Genomic DNA, 19,247 nt, shown 5'->3' with positions numbered 1-19,247 from the left:
AGCAATACCTCTGTTGTCAAACCGGAGCTGGTCATAAGCACACTGCCCAGGTATGGGAAACTCTCCACTCTCTCCACAACTGCTCCATCACCAATGGGGAGTTGAGGGGGTGGAGTGTTTCGTGGCACAGAATACAGAGGCAGGTGCGTAGTTTTGGTGGGGCTGATTGTAAGACCCCACCTCTTATTGGCACACTCCAGGTTCACCAGCAGCGCCTCCAACTCCTCCTCTGAGTGAGCAGCAATCACCAGATCATCGGCATACATACATGGTTGACTAATTGGGAGCGATCCCTCGACTGCACCCGGGCATCAATCAACCTCTCGTTGTATTTGTACCAGATGGAAATTCCTATGTTACAGCCATGGAAAGCTTCTCGAGCTACGTGGTCAAATATACTCTTTGGTTCTTTCGGTAAAGTCACGTAGGTAGAAATAAAATAAAACAAATCACGACGTTTTGATCGCAACACAAGCGATCCTCATCAGGTGGGACAACCACAGCAAGAAAATGCTGAAGTTGGCGGGAGAGCTGCCGTGGCAAGAGGTAATATAGGTAAGAAAGGGGAGAGGAGGCAAGGTGGGAGAGAGAGAGGGGTGTGTGTGGGGTAGGAGGAGGGGGCCGCGTGAGCGCTCGGGGAAGAGGATGCGAGGCTGGGGGGGGGACATGGGCGGGGCTAGCAGTGGGAAGCTGGAGAAGAACAGATACAAATGTGCTAGTAAACCGGCAGGTAATGATTGAAACAACAAGTTAAGGCATGATCTGGTTGATAACATCCTTCCAATGATTGTTCAATATGTATTCATCTTCTCAGTTGAAGTTTTGTCTATGTTTATATATCATTTATATATCATGCGAGCCCAACGCGTTATAACAGCTAAGGCAGAGGTATTGGTTCTGCCACGTTTCAGATCTGCCTTGTGCTCGCGAACACGGTCCGAGACATGTCGTTTTGTTTCCCCAATGTAACTGCTACCGCAGGTACAACTCAGTTTGTAAACTCCAGGATATTGCATGTCAGGAATGACATCCGTCACAGATGGGATTAGATCACGGATTTTGTGTACTGTATTGAATCGGACCTGGATCTTGTGTTTGTTTAAGATTTTTGAAATATTTTTGGTAACACCTGCTATGTATGGTAACATGATGGTTTTGATCGGCTTCTCAGGGGATTGTTTCGCCATGGTTGGAGAAACAGCTTTGCGATTAATGCGGTCCGAGTTCCCATTCATCTTGAGGGCCTGGTGTACGTGTTCCAGTTCACTGGCTAGGTGGTGTTGGTCGGAAATACAGTGGGCCCTATGGTGTAGTGTTTTGATGAGGGAATTCTTCTGGGCTGGATGGTGGTGGGAATCAGGTTTAAGATAGGAATCAGTGTGGGTGGCTTTCCTGTGGACAGTGTCCCATCGAGCCGTCAGGCCTCTTCTCAAACAGAACATCCAGGAATAGTAGCTTACCATCCTTCTCCACTTCCATGGTGAATTTGAAAGTGTCATCTACGTATCTCTTCCACAAGGAAGGGCGTAGGGTGGAGGTCTGGATGGCATCTGTTTCAAATTTCTCCGTGAAAACATTCGCTATCACTGGTGATAAAGGGGAACCCATGGGGGCACCTTCATTTTGTTTGTAGAAAGTACCATTCCAGGCGAAGTAAGCATTGGTAAGGCAGTGCCTAACCAAAGTTGGTACATCAGGATTCAGTCCATGTTGGACCAAGTCTTCAATTATTGCTAAGGTGTCAGGTACAGGAACCTTGGTGAACAGAGAGACTACATCAAAGCTGACAAGCAAATCATCTGGAGACAGTGATATGTCCTTGATTAGAGAGACCAAGTCAGCTGAGTTACGTACTGCTGAGGTCGTCTTGCCCGTGAATGGAAGCAAGGTCTCAGACGTGGTCAAAGATGATGTTAAATAATGTGGGAACCAGTGGACACCCCCGTCACATTGGCTCCGACGCCTGGCAGCTTGCCCACCATCATGAAAGCCCTTAATGGTTGTGAGTAGAGAGTCAGGGACTCCGAAAGCTCAAAGGATTGCCCACAGCCAAGGCCTCACAAAAATGCTCTGCAGACCTGCGCGCACGCACACACAAAGACTCACTCCCAGCGCGAGGAATGCTCATTACATCTCGCAGAGGATCGCTCCTCTGGACAAAATAGTTCCGCATATCAGTTTGCAATTGCAATCTCGTGTTTTAAATCGATGTAAAAATCATGGCAGCTGGTTCGTATGTACGGGGTAATCGTAAGTCAGGCATTCATAAGTAGAGGACTGTGTACTGGAGTCCAGCAGGTCTTGAATAGGGAATTAGTATTGCATTTAGTAACTCGCGATAATGCAAAATCCTTGATTCAGGAACCATGAATATCGAGGGCTTACTGTATATCTGAACGTATCATGTGATGTCCATGTTTGAGTCAAGCCATATTAATAACTTAAATTGTCTTCATAGCAAATGTATGAGTATGTTTTGGCTTTAGGACAATACAGTACGTTATGTAATTTTTCAATAGGTCGTGTTGGCAGGGCCACACATTGTTGGCCTCTAAAATAAGTTAAAATGATGTCTGCACGTAACATCTGTGAACCAGATTGTGAAGGAAGTACATTGTATTAGCGCCACACTCATTTTACCATCTCCACTCTGGAATGATTCTGAACATTCTCGTTGCGCACAAACCATAGCAAGCTTTTGTGAACAGAAACCCTTCACAAAAGCTCACATTACACACCCCAAAAATTTACATATTTCAGGGTGTATTTCCTGAGCACCCAGAGAAACCTCATTTATACAAGGCATGCTTCAAATATCTGGTCATACAGGTTCCTGAATGCAATATATTTACTGACATCTGATCACCTTGCAGTCCAGCAGGTTTCAAAGTTTAACAAATGTACAAAGTCCAATTGCTCTTGCCTCGAGCGCTGGAATGCAGGAGTGCAGCACTACTCGGCTCTGCGAAACACGGCAACAAATTGTTGCTATTACTACTGTAGTGGGTTTGTATGGAGACGGAGTCTTCGTAGGAGGCAACACGTATTTATTTATAACACCAATAGCAGTAACACTAGGTCCCTAACACGAAGGGGTAATGGCCCCTTCTACCCACAACTTAAGGAGGTATGGCCTCCGAGCTAACGTGCCCTAACTACTATAGGGCTAACCCCTCTTTAGCCCTCCGGCTAGCGGGACCTAGGGGAGGCTGACCCGACCCAGCCAAGGTCCTCGGCAGAGGCGTAGCTAGGGGGGGCAGGGGGGTACATATGTCCCCGGGCGCCAAGGTAAAGGGGCGCCAAAATGAGGCTTACAACGTTACATTATAACTTATTGCGGCGGGCGCGGCAGCCTGAAACTACTGCACAAATCTACACCTCAACCTAAAAGTTTATATATCCCGCCACACACAGCCTACATGTCATATAATTACATTTTGGTACGCGGAAAATTTGAATGCGGATGAGGATAAAAATGTTGGAAACTTTCTCGCGCTGATCAAACTCGTTGCTCAGTATGACCCATTGTTAGCAAAACACGTACAGCACGCAGGAGAAAATCCGGGATCAGTTTCTTATTTGTCACCGGAAATCCAGAATGAATGTATCCACATATTTGCGTCGACTGTAAAGAACCAATTGTTGAGTGATATCAGGAAAAACAAGTACTACGGTATCTTACTTGACTCAACTCCTGATCTAGGACATCGGGAACAGCTTTTTCAAACTAAAAAGTAAGATACATGCAAAAGATGCAGCAAGCCTAGAAAGAGTCATCGTCGAGAGACTGAAATCTGACAACATACCTCAGCTGGAAGGATCTGTGGGCTATGGAAGCGAGGCGGTTGAGCTTTTCCATCAGCGCAACATATGACGTCCTTCCAACACCAGTTAATCTTCACCAATGGTATGGTGAAGATCCGGACTGTGCCCTCTGTTCCATGCCAGCCAACCTCAGGCACATTCTCACAGGGTGTAAAACAAGCCTCACCCAAGGACGCTACACTTGGCATCACAACCAAGTCCTTAAAAACCTTGCATCCGCCCTGGAGGACAAGCGAGCTGCCACCAACTCCCTACCACCCCCAGCAGCATCACACCCCTTACGGACGACCTTTGTCCGCGAAGGGGCTAAACCACCGAAGAGCGGCTCTACACCATTAGAGTGAGACCAGCTGCGCTTGGCCCGCGACTGGAAAATGCTAGCTGACATTGGCCGGCAACTTGTGTTTCCTCCGGAGATCGCAACCACCACCCTAAGACCTGACATGGTGCTCTGGTCCCGTTCGCTCAAGAAGGTCTTCATCATTGAGCTCACAGTACCCTGGGAGGACTCAGTAGATGAGGCTTATGAGCGAAAACATCTGCGCTATGCCGATCTAGCTGCCGAAGCACGGCATCATGGCTGGAACACAGAAGTCCGACCAGTGGAGGTGGGCTGCAGAGGTTTTGTGGCAACATCTACAACCAGACTGCTTAGAGACCTGTGAATTAAGGGCCAGAGCCAGCGTTCGGCAATCAGAGCTGTATCGGAGGCGGCAGAAGGCAGCAGTCAGTGGCTCTGGATGAAGAGGAAAGACCCAGCTGGGCCCCAAAGTGAGAGGGCCAGGAGGTATGCAGTCAACAATGCTTGACTCAGGGAGGAGGACGCCCCTGCCATGCATAGTCCCATGGGATGTTGGCTATCAACAACAAAGCAACTCCTATGACTAATTGGGAATGGGACGCAAGCGTAGGATTGATCACCCTGTCGCTGGCCGCCTTTGGGGAGGGTGTATAGTATGAAAGGCCGAAACACCCTAGGAACCAAAGGTTCACTACTGACGATGCGCTCCCCAAATTTCACCAGGCTCACTGTTCATGAACTCTTGGAAGTGCTTGCACAAAGGATAGTAACATCTCATCCTGTGTTCTTGGAATCTAGCCGACTGTCGGGCACAATGTTATGACAATGCTGCTGTGATGACTGGGCATATATCCGGCCTTCAACAACGAATATGTGACAAAAATCACAGAGCATTGTTTGTCAACTGTGACAACCACAGCTTAAACTTAGCAGGAGTACACTCAGCTAAACAGGATCCACTTGTCACATTTTTTTGGAACAGTTGAAAGTATATATTTGTTTTTCTCTCGTTCAATAATTCGTTGGGAAGAGTTAAAAAAGATGTGCCCATCACAGTAAAGCGGGAGTCTGAAACACACTGGAGTGCACGATCAGAAGCTGTTAAAGCTATCTATGAAGGACTGGATGAACTAGTAGGGCTGCTAGACAAATTATTGGAGGACGTAACTATGACGCCTGAAACCAGAAGTGATGCAGAACAGTTACAGGCATGCGTATTAAATTTTAACTTCATAGTTTTATTACATTTCTGGAATGTCATTCTTGGAAATATTGATCGTGTTCAGAAGCGCTTACAGGATCCTACTATGAATTTCAAGTAAGCAGCAACTGATCTTGAATCTTTGGAGCATGAATTTGTCAAGCTTCGTGATGATTTGAGCCAAGTTGCTGTAGAAAACGCCAAAACAAGATGCACAGCCTGGGGGATCGATGTGGACAGAAGAATTAGGCGACGTCGGAAGATGCCAGGAGAACTGGCAAGAGATGCAGGACTTTCAGCAGAAGAAGAAATTGTGCGCGTTATGAAGAGTGTATTTTATCGACTTCAACAGGAGATGTCAACACGGTTTTTACGACTAAAAGACCTGAACACAAAATTTGGATTTCTGCTGGACGTCAAAACTCTTCTATCCGACACAGATGTTGATGCAATTCGTCGAAATTGCACAGATTTTGGAAATTTGCATGACACCGACATCAATGGCCACGAACTTTTCACAGAAATTGGAGATTGCAAAATGCTGCTCAGTAACCGGACTGAAGTTCTACCAGAAAATCCTTTGGATCTTCTTGGTTTTATTGTGTTTTATGGAGACGACATATTTCCGAAATGCACTGCAAATTTTATTAACAATAGCAGTTTCAATTGCAAGCTGTGAGCGGTCGTTCAGCAAATTGAAACTTATTTTGACGTATTTGCGTACTTCAATGGGGTAATATCGTCTCAGCGATCTTGCTCTTCATAACGTTGAAAGAGAAACATTGGAAAAAACAGATTTTGATTACGTGATTGACCAGTTTGCGACAGTGAAATCAGGAAAAACGAATCTTTTGTAGACTATGTCAACCAGTCTACGACAGTGACTGAGTGAGCCATGTAATATAATTTCTATAAATTTGCTTCTTTAAATACAATGTTTCATTCAAATTTAAATTGTTATTCCTTATTCGATGTAATAGGAAAATGTGATTAAACGGGGGGGGGGGGGGGGGGGGGGGGCGCCATATTTATAGTTCGTCCCCGGGCGCAAAATATCCTAGCTACGCCTTTGGTCCTCGGGTCTCGACCGCTGGCTCAGGTCGGGGGATCCTCAGGGTCCTAACCTATTGACCACTGGCCTCACTGAGCCGTGGCCCTTATAAGGACAGCGGGGCTTGGGGTCCAGGGTCCTATTTTCAGGTGGGCTTCTGGGTCTTCGGCTTGAGGCGAACTGCCTCAGCCGCTCTGGGGTCTGGCTGTTATGGGGCTCCCAGGGTCACCCCGCCCCTGGTCATGCCCACCATCTGGAACCTTCTCGAGGGACCTGGATTGTTGCGCAATCCTCCCCAGCCCCTCACCCGGGGGCCTGGGGTGTCCCGCTCCGGTTCCCAACCGTCCCCCCCCCCCGGGATGCCTGACCCACAAGTCCTGCTTCGCACAGGCCGGACTCGCTATTGCCCCCTGTTGGCCCCTGATTGGAAGTACCTGCTCAACCAAAGTAGTGGCGGTGTATTACCCACCATACTACCATAATAATAGTCCAGAAATATGTGGGATGCGCGTGACGTCACTCCACATGCCGCCCCCCCCCCCCCCCCCCGTCATTAATAATAACATAATTATGCGCGGGTGGATTTTTACACTCACGCAGGTCGAGCAGAAATAATTTATTTTCGCAAATTCGCTTTAAGTTTGACGGTTGATAGTAAATGTAATAAATAATTCTACGCAGCAACAAAGTGGATTTGGTGTCTTTATTTATTTCTTCAGCACTTGAGTCAAAAGGTACAGTAAGTCTAATGTATGCCTCTACATTATGGTAAAATATACTTCTCGGTGATTTTCCACATGTTGCATCGATTTCCAAATGATTTCAACCACAGCGACCGAAAGCATAAGAGAATAAAGTATCAGAGCAGTATATTTTAACAAATTGAAGGTGAGTTTATATACAGTGCTAAAGTGACATTAAGTGAGGTGTTTTATTGTGTAGTTTTGTGTAAGAATCACTGCCATTAATATAGTTATACAGTGCACTGCAGTGAAGTGTTTGATGACGTACTTTTGTGAAAGATTAATTGCCATTAATACAGTGCTACAGTGCACTGCAGTGAAGTGTTTGATGACGTAGTTTTGTGCAAGATTCACTGCCATTAAATTTACACAAGATACAATTATACTCTGCTCGATTTTTTTCGTAAATATTACAGCTTCCGGCCTAGGACGGGCAAAGAAGCTAGTTGTATGAGAATAGGTTTTACCCTTTCTGGCAATAAAATATGTGTTAAGATGTTAAAACACCAAACGGAAACCTTTGGCAAGGAATCATGTCTGCATTAACCACATATACTTGTGATAAGCGTGCAAACAAAAAACATGCTCTGGTAGTATATGATGCATTGTCTTTTAAACTGATTGGTTCCACACCAGAGACAGCTTTCTTTAGAGCCTAGTCTCAAACAGTGTTAGACCAGAGGACGCCAAAAGGCAAATAGCACAAAGATCTATTCTTATATTTTGATACTGGTAAGGGAGGTCCCATGATGTTACTATTGTGTTTGTCTTTACTTTGGGATGCCACAATTTTACTATTTACAGCTTTATCGCTAAAATTAACAATGGTAAATTAGGCTTTGGCAACTTAGTTATACACCCAAGTGGCAAAGATAATCCAGGAACGACGGTGGGTTTGCCATCCCAGATTTAAATGTTTTACTGCGTCTCCTCTGAAGCGTGTCGGGTCGTATTTCTTAAAGCATTGAATTTACCTGGAACAAGTTTTGTGGTGGTGAAAACCGGTTTTTTTGGGGGGGGGGGGGTATGAGAGTGCATTGTTTAAACTTGCTCATAGCCATTCGGTACTATACATAGTGAACAAACTATTTCACCAAGCCGTGCGCCTAGGAACGTGAGTGGCATTGCATTGGAGGTGTTCATCACTCGTCACCATCGTCGTCAGTCTGTCTAATCAAACCTGCCGCTAGATTAAGTACGACAATGTATTTGCTCCATACGAGTGGATGAGCGTGTGAGTGTGCGCGCTAAAGACGTGTACAACTCAAACGCCGGTAAGACTTTATAACTTGTACGTTTGTTCGACGTGCTGCACACGCGTGTTGCGTTCTCTCTGTGTGTGTACGCATTGTCTACGTGTCGCAACCTCACTTACTGCTACGCAGGTGCTCGCAGTTCTGCTGAAGACATCCTCAGATAAGACATCATCAGATAAGCTTGCACTTCTTTTTTGGAGAGGGGGAGTACATTGCAGTGACGTTAATTAACAATATTGGTTTGGTATCGAGAGTTTTCTCCAGCATTTAGATGTCGCAACATTGTAGAATTAAATGTATAGTTGCGAACGTTTGATCTATGTTTAAAAAAAAAACTCTGATGTTACTGTATTTCGTTTTGTGTTGTTCCCATTGGTTGTGTCGCAGTTAAAGTTAACAGAGGGGAAAATGGCATGGAATTATTTACGTCTTCTAACCCTCCTGGCGGTTCTGTTAAGTGCCCAAGGTAAGTCCTGAATGTTCGTGTTTCTCACTGGGGAAATTAATATGACTTGAACAGTTGATAAAGCAGTAACGATCATGCAAAAAAAATATGTCATGCTTTATACTCATTGTTTTTTTCGGTAAAGTCACGTATGTCGAAATAAAATAAAAATAAATCACGACGTTTCGAACATAACACAAGCGCTCGTCCTCAGGTGAAAATAGCGTAAACCACACAGCGAGGGACCACACAGAGGGACATCACACAGAGCGCACAGAGAATGGAGAACTGCACGGAGGCAAATACAGCAAGAAGATGGGAGAGGCGCGAGGGAACACACAGAGGGACATCACACGCAGAGCACACCGGGACTGCAGGAATTACTATACTCATTGGTTCTTTTGGTAAAGTCACGTATGTAGAAATAAAATGCACGGAGGCAAATACAGCAAGAAGATGGGAGACGCGAACTCAGCAAACCTTAGAAATATAATGCGATGCAACCCAATCGACCAACAACACAGTTAGACACTAAACCTGGTTGACCACGTATTTCAAAAGACTGCAAAATATTGTGGTCATCTTCTAGGTTGAACACACCAACGTAAATAGAGGATAAGGACTCGTGAACAGACACGAGGTACAAGGAAGCAGAGATACATACACAAAGAAGACACAGGGAAAGGTGTTTTAGGCAGTACAGAGGGACACAACGAGCAACACCACACCAAGAGACATACACACAGAAAGATGCCGGGAGGGATAACGTACAGGGACTTACATAGGCTGTAGAGGTGGGGGAAGGGAAGTGTAACCGTGCATGGACATGCAAATACCAATGCAGGTGAAGTACCGGTAAGTACGCTGGACACCCAGGTTGAGGCACACGTATCTTTATTACAAGTTGTCGGTACAGGACAGCACTAGAGGGGGTAGCGGCCCCCTCACCCGGATAACTGGGGATACACCCTAGCTAATCCTGACCTACTCCCAAGTCCTCCACTAACGGGCTAGGGGAGGCTAACTGGCCCGACACTGGTGAATCGGGCTACGGTCTCCGGAGTCCCAGGGTACTGACCCTGGTTCACGGAACCACGCCTCTGGCTTGATCCTCCGCAGCCCTGACAAGGGCGGCGTCGAGGGGAGTCCAGGGCTTCTAACTAGGAGATCTTCCTTCTTCCTCCTTCGTTCCCAGACTGAGCCACGAGCTCTCTCTGTCCTCCCCCTTTATACCCCCCGTCAGGATCACAACCCCCCAGGCTGCCTGATGCGGACGTCGCTGCGGGCACCCCACCCCCGTGTACTCCCGGAGCTCCGCCCACTGTGTTTATTCCCCGTTGGATCCCATGCACCTACAGCCCTCCCGTAACAACCCTACATCACTCCCCCCATTACAGCTCGCAGCCGTCCCGGCTGCAACAATTCCAATAAAGGAACATTTACCCCTCAACCCCGTGTGTGCCTCATTTTTTTTCAACAAAATGCAAATTGAACAACAACAACAAGAACAACAAGAAGAACAAGCACACCCCCGAAGGGAATGTCCGACGCACCCCCCCCCCCGTATAAATACGAAATCCGTAAAAGCGCGTATATACAACTAGCCAGGAACTCCCCCAGCACACACAGCACACCCACGACACACAACGCACCCACAACACACACACTGTGGCAGGAGCGCACCACCGACGCAGCATACAGTAACCATGACACGTGAAATAAAAAAAAATTTCTTCTTTCTGTATATTATAAGAGTCTGCGCATCTTAGCGCGCGTCCTTGCCGCAGGCCCGTCACACGGGGCAACCCCGGACGGCGGACCATCCGGTGGCGGCTGTCCCTTTCGAGATGAGGTCGCGATTGAAGTGGCGCGACCGTCGGCATCACCCGTGTGGGTTGTAGGGCATGAGCCCGTCATTCCCGGTGCACCTGTGGGTGGGACAGCCGGCAACACATCAGGCGAGAGCAGCGACGGACCCTCCGAGTCGGTCGACCCCCCACATGCTTGGCCCCGCGCGTGTGGAGTGGGCCCTCGCACCGCAACAAACGGTTTTAGCCTAGAGGGGTGTACAAACCACCGGCGCCTGCCCCATTTGATTCGAACGCACTGAGGCCTCAAAACCTCGACAACCTCGACGGGGCCCCGCCACGGGCGCACGAGTTTAGAGGAGGTCGCGAGCGGTACCTGGGGACAGTGCAGCCATGCCCTGTCCCCCGGCTTCCACTGCAGCACGTGCGCGCGAGCCAGCCTGAGGCGCTCGTTCGCCTTTTGACGCCTGTCAGAATTTAGCCTCGCAGCATCCCGCGCCTCAGTCAGTTTGTCAAGGTTAAATTTAACGTGTTCATCCAATTTAATTTTACCCAGCGGCGCGGGGATCTGCAGCTGTGCCGGAACAGGTGGGTCGGGTTCGCGGCCATACATAAGAAAGAATGGTGAAAATCCCGTCGCAGCATGGGGAGCCAATCTGTATGCCGCTAGAACCCCTTGAATTTGTAAGTCCCAATCAGTCTGTGAGTCCGAGACTTGCTGCGACAACATAGACGAGATGGTGCGATGCAGACGCTCGACCATCCCGTCCGTTTGCGGGTGATAAGGAGAGGTTCGAATTTTTTTCGTTCCTAGGAGATCACAGACTTGTTTTAGGAGTTTCCCGGAAAAATTTCTACCCTGGTCGGTCAACAACCGCTCCGGGGCACCTTTGTCCATGACATAACCTTGGACAAAGGCGTCGACGATGGCTGCTGCCGACTGATTCGCCAGGGGCCAGGCCATAGGCCAGCGCGTAAAATATTCGACCCCAGTAAGCAAATATTTATTTCCCCTGGGGGTGGCGGGGAATGGCCCCAGAATGTCCAGTGCGACCAGTTCATTTACTCGGGAGACCTGGATGGACTGCAAGGGCGGGTTCGACTCCCGTGCCGGTGGTTTGCGCTGCGCACACCGAGGGCACGCTGCCAACAGATCAGTGACATCCCTTGTCATGCCTGGCCAAAAAAAATTCAGCTGGAGCAAGGCGAGAGTTTTCTGGGTCCCCAGGTGGAGGAGGCGCTCATGCGCAGCCCACACCACCTTACCCCGTAATCCCGAAGGGACCACCAGCCGGTGACGGTGGGATTTGCTGTCCCAATGCATGAGCAACCCTGCGTGCATGCCCCAAGCGTCGGCCTCACCCGTCCCCCGCCCCCTCTCCCCGGCGCGACGACGCAACGCGAGGAGGGAGGTATCCTCCATTTGGAGGCGCCCCCATTCATTAACGGGCAACCCAAGCAGGGAATCTTTCCCCTGTTCCGCGATATCAATGGTGACCAATGTTTCGTCATTGGCGGCGGCCGCCAGGACCGGAACCATCATGTCCCCTGCCGGCTTGCAACGCCCAGACCCCAGGAGGCATGCGCATTCGGAGGCGGTTGGCATCCGTGACAGAGCGTCAGCGTTGGTGTGGCGAACGCCCTTACGGTAGGTGGTTTCGAAATCGAAATCCTGGAGGACCTCCAACCATCGGGACAATTGTCCCGATGGCTGTTGAACCTTCAGGGCGTACTGCAGTGCCGCATGATCTGTGCGGACGGTGAAACGCCGACCGTACAGATATGGGCGATACTGTTGGATGAAATAGACAATTGCCAACAGTTCCCTACGGGTGACACAATATCTTTGCTCCGCTGGAGACAACACCCGACTGCCGTACGCAACCACCCGTTCCACGCCGTCAACCACCTGGGAAAGCACACCTCCAATACCCGTGTTGCTCGCGTCGGTGTCGAGCAAAAACGGCCTAGAAAAATCTGGGTAAATCAGGGGAGGAGCCTTTACCAGGGCGTCCCGAAGGGAGCAGAAAGCAGCTTCCTCCTCCTGACCCCAGTGGAACCGAACCCCTTTAGATGTTAACGCGTGTAGGGGTTTGGCAATCGTTGCAAAATTAGCGACGAAGCGTCGGTAATATGATGCGAAGCCAATAAAACTCCTGACCTCTCCCACCGAGGTGGGAGTCGGCCAGGAGCTGACACACTGCGTTTTGGCGGGATCGGTAGCAATACCCGAGCGCCCTACGATGTGCCCCAAATAACGCACCGACTCGCGTAACAAATGGCATTTCTGGGGCTTAAATTTCAAATTAGCAGCCCGCATCTTTAGGAAAACCGCCCGCAACCTCTGGAGATGTTCATCAAAAGTTTTACCAAAGACAATAACGTCATCCAAATAAATCAGGCACGATTCCCATTGCAATCCAGCCAAAACCAATTCCATCAATCGCTGGAAAGTTGCCGGCGCTGAGTGTAAGCCCATCGGCAACCGGTTGAATTGGAACAGGCCGTGCGGTGTACGGAAAGCAGTTTTAGGCTTAGAATCATCGTCCAGAGGAAGCTGCCAGAATCCCGAAAGTAAATCTAGTGTGGAGAAGAATCGCGCTCCCGCCAAGGCGTCCAGCGATTCGTCCATCCGTGGGAGCGGGTATGCGTCGGCAACCGAAATTTTATTAAGGCGCCGAAAATCCACGCAAAACCGCAACGAGCCGTCCTGCTTTTTAACCAGGACAATCGGCGCTCCCCAAGGGCTGGTGGAGAGAGAAATGATGTCGGCGGCTAACATGTCATCAACAGCCGATTTGACATGGTCCTTTTCGGCGGGACTTAACCGAAACGGATTTTGGCGAATTGGCGCGCTGTCACCCGTGTCAATATGGTGACGCAGCAGGTGAGTGCAACCCAAATCATATTTATCCCGACTGAAAACGTCGGAAAATTCCCTCAGTAGCGTTCTAAGCTGTTGGCGCTCTGAATTTGTCAGGTCCGTCGATCCCGCACAAAGCGCGTCGAGCCACCCTTCATCGCTGTCCGAATGTGGGAGCATTCGGGAAGCAGTGCCAACATGGTTCGCGACAGGTTCCTCGCAGGGTACCGGCGTCGCGTGAGCGAGCACCGTCCCTTGAGGAACCACCACTGTCTGCGACCCCACATTGAGGACCGCGATGAAAGGGTCCTCGTCCCCTCTTACGACGGTCTGGGCCGGAATCAAATTAGGTGCACTAACCCCGGCCCTAGACGGTCCCAGCAAAACACCCTGATCCCCTACGCCCATAGCGAAGGGCTTACGAAGTTTCAGAGGCACTAGCATTTGAGCTCCCGGCGGCACACTAACTGTTCTGACGACAAACGCCGGTACCGTCGCGAACGCCGTCCGAGCCGCCGCAGGGGAAGGCAGGAAGGCCATGCGTCGCCCTGACGGAAGCTCAATGCATCCTTGGTCGATCAAAATACGAATTGGCATTTTTCCTAAGAAATCCGTCCCCAGCAGGCACGGAACCGCCAGCGAGGAGGAAACGAAAATCGGCCCCGACAATTTGATGTCCCCGATACAAATTTGCGCGCGAATCTGTCCCATGATGCCCAGAGAGCCCCCGTTAGCGGCATAGAATGGGACGTTAACCGGCAGTAAGGGCCGGCTTTGTACAGGCAGAATATTGTAAATTAACTCCGAAATGATTGTCGCCGATGCCCCCGTATCGACCAGGATGCGTACCTCTACCCCGTCAATGTGTCCGACCACGGCCGACGACCCTGACGACGCGGCTACCACGCGATGGGCCAACACGGACCACTGTTTGGGCTCGATTCGAGTCCCCGCAGTGATCCGCGTTGGGCCGTCGCAACGCAACATCGGCCCCCCGTTCGTTGTGGTGCGAGAGTGTGCAACGGGTGGTTGCTTTGGCCAAACATGTGTGGTGCCGCGACTCGCCGGATCATGTTGCTGGAGCTTGGGAGGAGGAGGCCCGGCGTCCCGTCGAGGCGTCGTCCCGCGCTGTCGAGGCGAGCGGCACCCCAAGGCGACGTGGCCCCGAACGCCGCAGTTGAAACACCGCGGACCCCCCGGTGGAGACGATGGACGGTCGAACCGGCTTGAGCCGTCCCGGCCCGCCCGTGCTCCTTGCGCCTGTTGCCGTCGGTGGTCGACGGCGTAGAGCTCCTCCGTCTGAAGGGTGGCTGCAGCCACCGCACGCCCGGCCGATGCCCTGCTGGCTTTCCGCCGCAGGGACAGAAGGTTGGCGTGAAGGAGGCGCGCCGCCTGAAGAGAGGTCATCTCGGCGTCCTCCTGTGCGACGACAGCGATGTCCAGGTCGTCTGCCAGGAGGAGGATCTTCTCCGTGACCATCGCGTCCACGCCGTCGTCGTCCATACGGGGAAAAGCCGTTTTGGCCAGCGCCAGGAGGCTCGTCCTGTATGCCAGGGGCGACTCTTTTTCACCCCGCTTGCGGTCGTAGAACTGCTGTCTGCATTCTGCAGATGGTCCATAGACCCCAGCCAGCAGTTGTAGCGCCCTCGGCAGAGTAGAACGCTTCTCTCTTGGCGCCGATGTGAGGGCGGCGAGCGCGTCGGCGTCGAGGAGCGCCGGCAGCGCGCAGAGGGCTTCGTCGTCCGACCACCTAGCCATTTCTTGGTGGGCGATGAAGCGACGCTGGAAGCCGCCCCAGTCGCCCTCCGCGCCAACAAATTCCTTCAGCGGAGGTAGGCGTTGTTGCAGCGCAGCGTTCGCCTTGGAAGTCTGCAGGCTGCTATCCCCAGGACTCGGCTGTGCGTCGGCGCGAATGGCAGATGGAATCGCCTGTCGCAGCCGTGATGACGTTCCCGCCGCTGGCGATGATGCGGCTGTCCCAGCGAGAGCGGTGTCGGACCCAAGGTTTAGCCCGGCCACGCCCTCTGCAGCTGCCGTGGCGATGGCGGGAAATTCAAAGTTGGAGTCTTCCGAAATGGCGGGAAGGCGCTCCGGTCGTCGACTCCCCTCGCCCCGTGGTGGACCACCAGCCCCCAGCCGCGTGATGTTTTCCAGCGTGGCGGCAGCGGCATACAGCAGCTCCGCCAGCCTCTCGTGAGCCAGCCGTAGCGCGTCTGGCTGCGGCCCCTCTTCATGCCGATGCCCCGGCAGGAACGCGTCAGGCCCCGGCTGTACCATGTCCTGGTGAGCCGTCTCGGGCTCAACGATTTCAGCAGTGTCCTCGTCCGGCACTCTGGCTCGAGCTGTCTGACGTGTATCCATGTTCGTAATACTTCTGACCCCAGATGAAGTACCGGTAAGTACGCTGGACACCCAGGTTGAGGCACACGTATCTTTATTACAAGTTGTCGGTACAGGACAGCACTAGAGGGGGTAGCGGCCCCCTCACCCGGATAACTGGGGATACACCCTAGCTAATCCTGACCTACTCCCAAGTCCTCCACTAACGGGCTAGGGGAGGCTAACTGGCCCGACACTGGTGAATCGGGCTACGGTCTCCGGAGTCCCAGGGTACTGACCCTGGTTCACGGAACCACGCCTCTGGCTTGATCCTCCGCAGCCCTGACAAGGGCGGCGTCGAGGGGAGTCCAGGGCTTCTAACTAGGAGATCTTCCTTCTTCCTCCTTCGTTCCCAGACTGAGCCACGAGCTCTCTCTGTCCTCCCCCTTTATACCCCCCGTCAGGATCACAACCCCCCAGGCTGCCTGATGCGGACGTCGCTGCGGGCACCCCACCCCCGTGTACTCCCGGAGCTCCGCCCACTGTGTTTATTCCCCGTTGGATCCCATGCACCTACAGCCCTCCCGTAACAACCCTACACAGGCAACAAATCGGGGGAAACACATGGGAAAACGGAAACGGAGAAAGCACAGCAAGAACATTTTCTTGCTGTGGTTTTCACACCTTGATGATGATTGCTTGTGTTGCAATCGAAACGTGATAATTTTATTGTAAATTTGTATTATTATTTTATTATTTCCCTTCTACGTGACTTTACCGAAAGAACCAAGAATATGAATCCCTGCAGTCACGAAAGCTTTAAATCAAAATTTAAGTGCTGTAATGTTGACATCGTGAATAAAGTGGCCTGGAAAGATAAAGACAAGAAGTCGTCCACCTAAAATCTACAACACTACACATATATGTAGTAGCTACATATATGTAGTAGTTACATATATGTAGTAGCTACAGGCCCTGCGCTTTCAAAGGCCCCGTGCTAGATGCTTTCAAGCTATAAATTCCGGTTCAGTGATTCTGCACTTGTTCTATAACTATAGTATTATACTGCCTTCAACTTTTATGAACGACTGGGTGTTTAAGGTTAGCGATTTGTCGTATTATCTGGCTGTATAGAAAATAAAAAAAATACAATTACTTACAATGCAGGCCCCGTACAAGCTCAATCCGGCACTGGATCGCGTAAATATATAAATGTGTCGTTAAACCCACCACCACCCGCCACCACCCGCAACAGCCAATTAGTAAGGGGGTTGTCATGTAAACAGAACATGCCAATTCCTTACTAGTCCAGCATACTGGTGTGTTGGAGAGCCAAGCCACAACATTTACAATCTGAGTACGACGTTTCGCCAGTAATTACAACTAGCTTCATCAGTCACCTGATTGGCATGTTCTGTTTACATGACAAACCTTACTAATTGGCTGTCGGGTGGTGCCGGGTTTAACGACACATTTATATATTTACGCGATATAACCCAAAAAACCTGCATTATGGATGATATTGGTCGCAAAAGCCTACATGTTAAAAAGGCCCGGAACGTTCAAATCAGTAGTAAAAAATATTCTCAAAATTGTTGAACCAGATAATTTAGAAATTCATTTTTTGTGTTTAAAAAAAATCAAATACAACGATTCATTCAACGTGAATTGCCTAATGAAGATAACATTTTAAAGTTCATATTAGAAACCGCTGTAACACCACAGCCTGATTTTTAGCCGGGGGTGGCTGTGAAGGTGTCCGAGTGAGAGATATCCCTTCGTTCATTGCGATTAGCTTCACATTTTAGCCACGCCGTTTGAGACCCATTCAGGGTGGGGAAAAAGGCACCCATGGCTGTAATGAGACGATGTCACGCTGCGAGGTAGCACTGCAAATGTAACAGGTCACGGCTTTTGGCAGTGTCAAAGGGGTTGTGTCGTGTGGACTTGAGGTTCATGGAGACAGCATTTGAGTGCTTTGTTGTTTTGCTTCATATTGTTTATTAATGCCTACTGTTGGTAGATAAGACAGTTATATCACTTTCACGGGAAGGCCAATAACATGACAAGGTTTTTCTTAATTAGAACACCATCTTATCAAAAGTCACTCACAACAACCCCACCTAATGGAAATGTCACGAGCCGCCACTGCCGATTGTACTGTTGTGTCCTGTCACGAGACAGAGTACACTACCCATTCGGATTTCAAGGAGGCAAGTGCAATACTTTTTAGTCGCTGGACCAGAGCAGAAATTGGTCCCACTTAAAGTAGAACCACTGTACTCTTTGGTTATTTCGGTAAAGTCACGTAGAAAATAAATCAAATAATAATAGAATACGACATTTCGGTTGCAACACAAGCAACCATCATCAGGTAAGAATGAATGATAAAACACAGACGCGGAAACAACATAGGCAGACAACATGCAGAGAGAGACACACACACAAAGACACACCGAGTGAGACACATACTAAGATAAAACACAGACACGGCAAAACATAGGCAGACACACATGCAGAGAGACACACACACAAAGACACACACCAAGACAAGCAGAAGGACAACCACTCTGTGTCAAGGCCTTAAATTGGAACGAAAAAAATTGGAACGACAATACGACCTCAGGTGGGACTGACAAGTGAAATAGCTTGTCTGGTCACACAGTAGAGGCAGAACTTTGCCACACACTTTGCTACAGAAAATAATGTACGTAACACGACATTTAAAATAATATACAGTACAGCTGTAATTTACATTTTCACGTCTGGGATGGAGCAAAATGAAGTCAAAATATAAGTTTATTGTTGTTTATTTTGTCCAATCGTTGGTGACTGAGCTGAGACCATCAACTCACTATTCGTGAGAACCCAGAATCTCGGCAGTGCCAGCTCAGTGCTCTGACCTCTGAGCCGCCTCTAAAACACCTGAATTAGTACGTGTGCGGGCAGGACTGTGGGCATTGGTGTGAAGCATGTCAGCTGGTTTCGGCTTCCACGTGTCGGCTCTACTGCAGAATGAGCAAAGATTTTCCACAAATGTTATCTTACGAGTAAAACGAGATTTTTCAAAGACATGGCAGTGATAAGAAGCGACCCACAATAATCGCTTCCCTAGAATGTGAACAGTAGTCAGATTAATCTGGGTTGAAACGAGAAGTGGCACCGACGTGACCTGAAAGTGAGAGATCCGACTACACAAGAATAGACTTGTCTTTACATCATGGGTGACGTTACGATTCCTGGATTTTAAATGCATGTCATTTAAATAAAAGGTGTATGGAGTTTGTTTGCATAAATATACATAACATGTATGCATTCGTATTTGTATTCGAATACATGAATGTAGTACACGGTTAATAACTTTAAAGTTGAAGTTGTCCTTGAAACTGATTGGTCCACACCAGAGACACCTTTCTTTTGAGCCTCGTCTCAAAC

Source organism: Lampetra fluviatilis, chromosome 26 (genome assembly GCF_964198595.1).
Source record: "Lampetra fluviatilis chromosome 26, kcLamFluv1.1, whole genome shotgun sequence".
NCBI lineage: Eukaryota > Metazoa > Chordata > Hyperoartia > Petromyzontiformes > Petromyzontidae > Lampetra > Lampetra fluviatilis.
Note: the sequence above shows the minus strand (reverse complement) of the source record.